This window comes from Meriones unguiculatus, chromosome 15, assembly GCF_030254825.1.
Source record: "Meriones unguiculatus strain TT.TT164.6M chromosome 15, Bangor_MerUng_6.1, whole genome shotgun sequence".
NCBI lineage: Eukaryota > Metazoa > Chordata > Mammalia > Rodentia > Muridae > Meriones > Meriones unguiculatus.
Window position 1 is genome coordinate 38311124 of NC_083362.1, and position 5652 is coordinate 38316775.

Sequence of the window (5652 nt, forward strand, 5' to 3'; positions counted from 1 at the left end):
TGTCTGGTGTTGAACACACTGACAATGTTGGCAAGTATGGTTTCAAAAAGAGGCCAGTCAGGGATGCAAATATAGATATATTGTCAAATATTTACTTTCATCTTCTTTTGTTTTCATTCTGGGAACTTTTGAAGCTACTTTATTCTTATATTAAAACATTAAGTAATTAATTTTCAACTAATTAATCAATTAATTATTTTTTATTATTTATTACAATTTATTCACTTTGCATCCCAGCTGTAGCCACCTTGCTTGTCCCCTCCCAACCCTACCCTTCATTCCTCTTTTCCTCCCTTGCCCCTTACCTAGTCCACTGATAGAAGAGGTCCTCCTCCTCTTCCATCTGACCCTAGCCTCATCAGGACTGGCTGCATGGTCTTCCTCTGTGGCCTTATAAGTCTGTTCTTCCCTCAGGGGGAGGTGATCAAATTGCCAACCATTGAGTTCATGTCAGAGACAGCCCCTGTTCCCCTTAATAGGGAACCCACTTTGACACTGAGCTGGGCATGGCTCATTTTCAAGCGTATTAAAAGAAGTTGTGGAAACATATGCAGAGAACCACAGATAAACATAGGCCTAGCTCCATGAGTCTTGTGGAAAAGTCCCAGGAAGGACTGATGGGGTCAGAAGGACCAAGAACTTCACAAGAGTAAACTAACCTGGGCCCATGGGGGCCTGGGTTGGACCTAGGCCCCACTCACATATGCCGTAGATGTGCAGCTTGGTCAGCATGAGGGGCCCCTAACAATGGCAATAAGGACTGTTTCTGACTGTTGCTTTCCTTTTGATCTCTTTCCCCTAGTGTTCCTGCTTTGTCTAGCCTCAGTGGGAGAGGATGTGTTTTGTCCTGCTGTGACTTGATGTACCAGGATAAGTTGGTATCCATGGGAGTCCTCCACTTCTATGAGGAGAAAGGGAAGGATGATGGGAGGAATGTGGATGAGGGTGGGACTGGGAGGAGAGGAGGGAGAAGAGTGAAACTAGGCTTTAAAATGATTAAATAAAGAAAGATCAATGTTTAGCTCTGTTCCCCGTTTTTTAATTGGATTATTTGGTTTGTTGGTGTTTAATTTCTTGTGTTTTTTATATATTCTGGATATTAGCCCTCTGTCAGATGTAGGGTGAAGATCTTTTCCCAGTTTGTATGGTGTCATTTTGTAATGATGACATTGTTCTTTGCTTTACAGAATTTTTTCAGTTTCATGAGGTCCAATTGATTGATTGTTGATCTTAGAGCCTGTGCTGTTGATGTTCTGTTCAGGATGTTGTCTCCTGTGCCAATGAGTTCTAGGCTCTTCTTCACTTTTTCTTCTAACAGGTTTACTGTGTCTGGTCTTATGCAGGGGTCTTTGATCCACTTGGACTTTAGTTTTGTGCAGGGAGATAAATATGGATCTATTTGTATTTTTCTACATGTAGACATCCAGTTAGAACAACACCATTTGTTGAAGATGCTGTCTTTTTTTCATTCTATTGTTTTGGCTTCTTTGTCAAAAACCAAGTATTCATGGGTGTGTGGGTTTTTTTCTGGGTCTTATATTCAGTTCCATTGATCTTCCTTTCTGTTTCTATGCCAATACCATGGAGTTTTTATTACTATTGCTCTGTAGTACAGCTTGAGATCAGGGATGGCGATACATCCAGATGATCTGTTCTTGTACAGGATCGTTTTGAAATTCTGGGTTTTTTTGTTTCTCCATATGAAGTTGAGAATTTTTCTTTCAAGATCTGTAAATATTTGTATTGATAATTTGATGGTATTGCATTGAATCTGTAGGTTGCTTTTGGTAGCATGGTTATTTTTACTATGTTAATCCTACCAACCCATGAGCATAGGGGATCTTTCCAACATCTGGTATCTTCTTCAATTCTTTCTTCAGAGACCTGAAGCTATTTTTTTGTTTGTTTGTTTGTTTTTTCATACAAGTCTTTCACTTTCTTGGTTAGAGATACACCAAGGTACTTTATGTTATTTGTAGCTATTATGAAGGGTGTTGTATCCCTAATTTTACTTTCAGCTCATTTGTCTTTTGTTTAAAGGAGGCTACTGATTCCTTTCTTCCTTCCTTCCTTCCTTCCTTCCTTCCTTCCTTCCTTCCTTTCTTCCTTCCTTTCTTTCTTCCTTTTATTTTTGAGTTAGCCACTTTGCTGAAGGTGTTTATTAGCTGTAGGAGTTCTCTGGTAGAATTTTTGGGCTTAGCCATGTATACTGCCATATCTTCTGTGAATAGTGGTATTTTGACTTTTTTCTTTTTGATTTGTATCCCCGTTATCTCCGTTAGTTATTTCATTGCTCTAGCTAGGACTTTGAGTACTAAGCTGAAGTGGGCAGCCTTGCCTTGTCCCTGATTTCAGCGGAATTGATTTAAATTTCTCACCATTTAGTTTGATGTTGGCTATAGGCTTGCTGTATATTGTTTTACTATGTTTAGGTATGTGCCTTGTATCCCTGATCTTGCAAAGACTTTAAACATCTAAGGAGATGATCTAAGGAGGTGTGTGTGTGTGTGTGTGTGTGTGTGTGTGTGTGTGTGTGTTTCTTTCAGTTTGTTTATATGGTGGGTTATATTGATGAATTTCTGTATAATGAACAATCCCTGCATTCTTGGGATGAAGCCTACTTGGTCATGATGGATGATATCTTTTATGTGTTCTTGGATTTGGTTTGTGAATATTTTATTGAGTATTTTTGCATTAATATTCAGAAGAAAGATTGTTCTGAAATTCTCTATTTTTGTTTGGTCTTTGTGCAGTTTAGGTATCAAGGTAACTGGCTTCATAGAATGAGTTTGGTAATGTTCCTTCTGTTTCTATTTTATGAAATAGTTTGAAGAGTATTGGAATTAGCTCTTTTTTGAAGGTGCAGCAGAATTCTGTGTTGAAACCAGCATTCCCTGATGTTTTCAGATGGGACAATTTTGGTGACTGCTTCTATTTCCTTAAGGGATATAGAACTATTTAATATATGTATCTGGTCTTGATTCAACTTTATTAACTAGAATCTATCAAGAAAATTGTCCATTTTGTTTATATGTTCAAATTTTGTGTCATAGACCTTTGAAATTGGACCTAATGATTCTTTGGATTTCCTCTCTGTCAGTCATTATTTCCTCCTTTTCATTTCCGATTTTACTAGTGTCTTTCTGCCTTTTAGTTAGTTTGGCTAAGGGTTTATCTATCTTGTTGATTTTCTCAAAGAACCAGCTCTTTTTTTGTTGATTCTTTGACTTGTTCTCTTCCTTTCTAATTTATTGATTCATCCCTGGGTTTGATTATTTCCCACTGTCTACTCCCCTTTGGTGTGTTTGCTTCTCCCCCCACCCCATGGCTTTCAGTTGTGCCTTTAAGTTGCTTGTATGAGATGTCTCAATTTTCTTTATGAAGGCACTTAGTGCTATGAACTTTTCTTTTAGCACTGCATTCATCGTGTCCCAGAAGTGCCTGCATTTTCATTGAATTCTAGCAAGTCTTTAATTTCTATTCTTATTTCTTCCCTGGCTCAGCTGTTGTTGAGTAGACTGTTGTTCAGTTTCCATGTGTGTGTAGGCATTTTGCAATTTCTGTTATTGTTGAGATTGAATTTTAGAACATGGTGGCCTGATAGGCTATAAGGATAATCTTCTTGTATCTGTTGGGGCTTCCTCTGTACCAGACTATATTGTCAATTTTGGAGAAGATTCCACAAAATGCTGAGAAGAAGGAATACTCTTTTGTGTTTGGGTGAAAAGTTCTGCATACAAATATTAGGTCCTTTTGATTTAAGACCTCTGTAAGTGTCATTATTTCTCTATTTAGCTTCTGTCTTGATAATCTGTCACTTGGTGCAGGTGAGATATTGAAGTCTCCCATTATTAATGTTTTGGGATCAATATGTGATTTAAGCTTCAATTATGTTTCTTTTATGAATGCAGTATTCCTTGTATTTTGGGGCATAGACATGCAGGATTGTGATGTCTTCATGGTAAATTTTTCTTTGATAAAAATAAAGTATCTCTCTCCATCTCTTTTAATTAAATTTGGTTGAAATTTTATTTCATCGGATATTTAGAAGTCTACTCCAGCTTGTTACTCTGAAGATATTCCCAAGAAGGGACAGTTTGCTTGAAAAAATTTTTTCCAGCCCTTTCTTTGAGGTAGTGTCTATTTTTGTTGCTGATATGTGATTCTTAAATGTGTGATTCTTGAATGCAATAGAATGTTGTATCCTGTTTCTGTAACCAGAGACCCCACTCAGATACATCAAGTCATAGCAGGACAAAGCACATCCTGTCCCACTGAGGCTAAACAAAATAGCAGTGGGGAAGAGCCTTGATCTCATTGGCATAAGAGATAACTTCCTGAACATAACTCCAACAGCTCAGGCTGTAAGATCAACAACTAATGAATGGGAACTCATGAAAATGAAGAAAAGTTTTTGTAAAGCAAAGGCCATGGTCAACAGAACAAAAGGACACCTTACAGATTGGAAAAAGATCTTCAAACAGAATATACATAAAAATCTCAAGAATTTAATTATATTCTAGTAAACCAAATAATCATATTAAAATGGGGTACAGAACTAAACAGAGAATTCTAAACAGAGGAATATTGAATGGAAGTGAAACATTTAAAAAGGTGCTTAACAACCTTAATCATCAGAGAAATGCAATTGAAAACAACTCTGAGATTCCGTCTTACTACTATCAGAATAGCTAAGATCAAAAACTCAAGTGACAACACATGCTGCAGAGGATGTGGAGAAAGGAAAACTCCCCTCCATGGAGTTGCTCATGGGAATGAAAACTAGTACAAATCTGGAAATTAAGTTGGCACTTTCTCAGAAAATTGGGAACAGTGCTACTTCAAGACCCAGCTATACTCCTGATCATATACCTGAAAGATGCTCATCTATGCAACAAAGACATTTGCTCAACTATATTCATAGAGCTGTATTTGTAACAGCCAGAATCTCGAAATAACTTAGATGTTCCTCAACTGAAGAATGAATACAGAAATTGTGGTACATTTACACAACGTAATATAATTTGCAGTAAAACACACACACACATATACACACATACACACAAAATCCAATGAAATCCACAGGGGGCCTCTGAAAGACTCTACCCATAAGGCTATTCAAAAATCTGCTGAGAGTCATAGCCAAACTTTGGGCAGAATGCAGGGAATCTTAAGAAGGGGGAGATAGAAAGACCTGGAGTGGACAGGAGCTCCACAAGGAGACCAACAGAGCCAAAAATCTTGGGTCCAGGGAGGCAGGCAAAATCCAATATTCTAGCCAACGTTCATGCATGGAGAGGACCTAGACTCCATGCTCAGATGAAGCCAATAGGCGGCTCAGTTTCCAAGTGGGTTCCCTAGCAAGCAGATCAGGGGGTCTCTGATATGAACTCATTGGCTGGCTCTTTGATCACTTCTTCCTGGAGGAATGCAACCTTGCCAAGCCACAGAGGAAGATTATGTATCCTGCCCTGACGATAACTAATAGGCTAGTGTCAGATAGGAAGGGAGGAGGTCCTCCTCTATCAGTGAACTAGGGAAGGAGCAAAGGAGGAGAAGAGGAAGGATGGGTTGGACAGGAAGGAGACCAGGGAGGGGCTACAGCTGGGATACAAAATGAATAAACTGTAATAAATAATAATAAATAAAAAT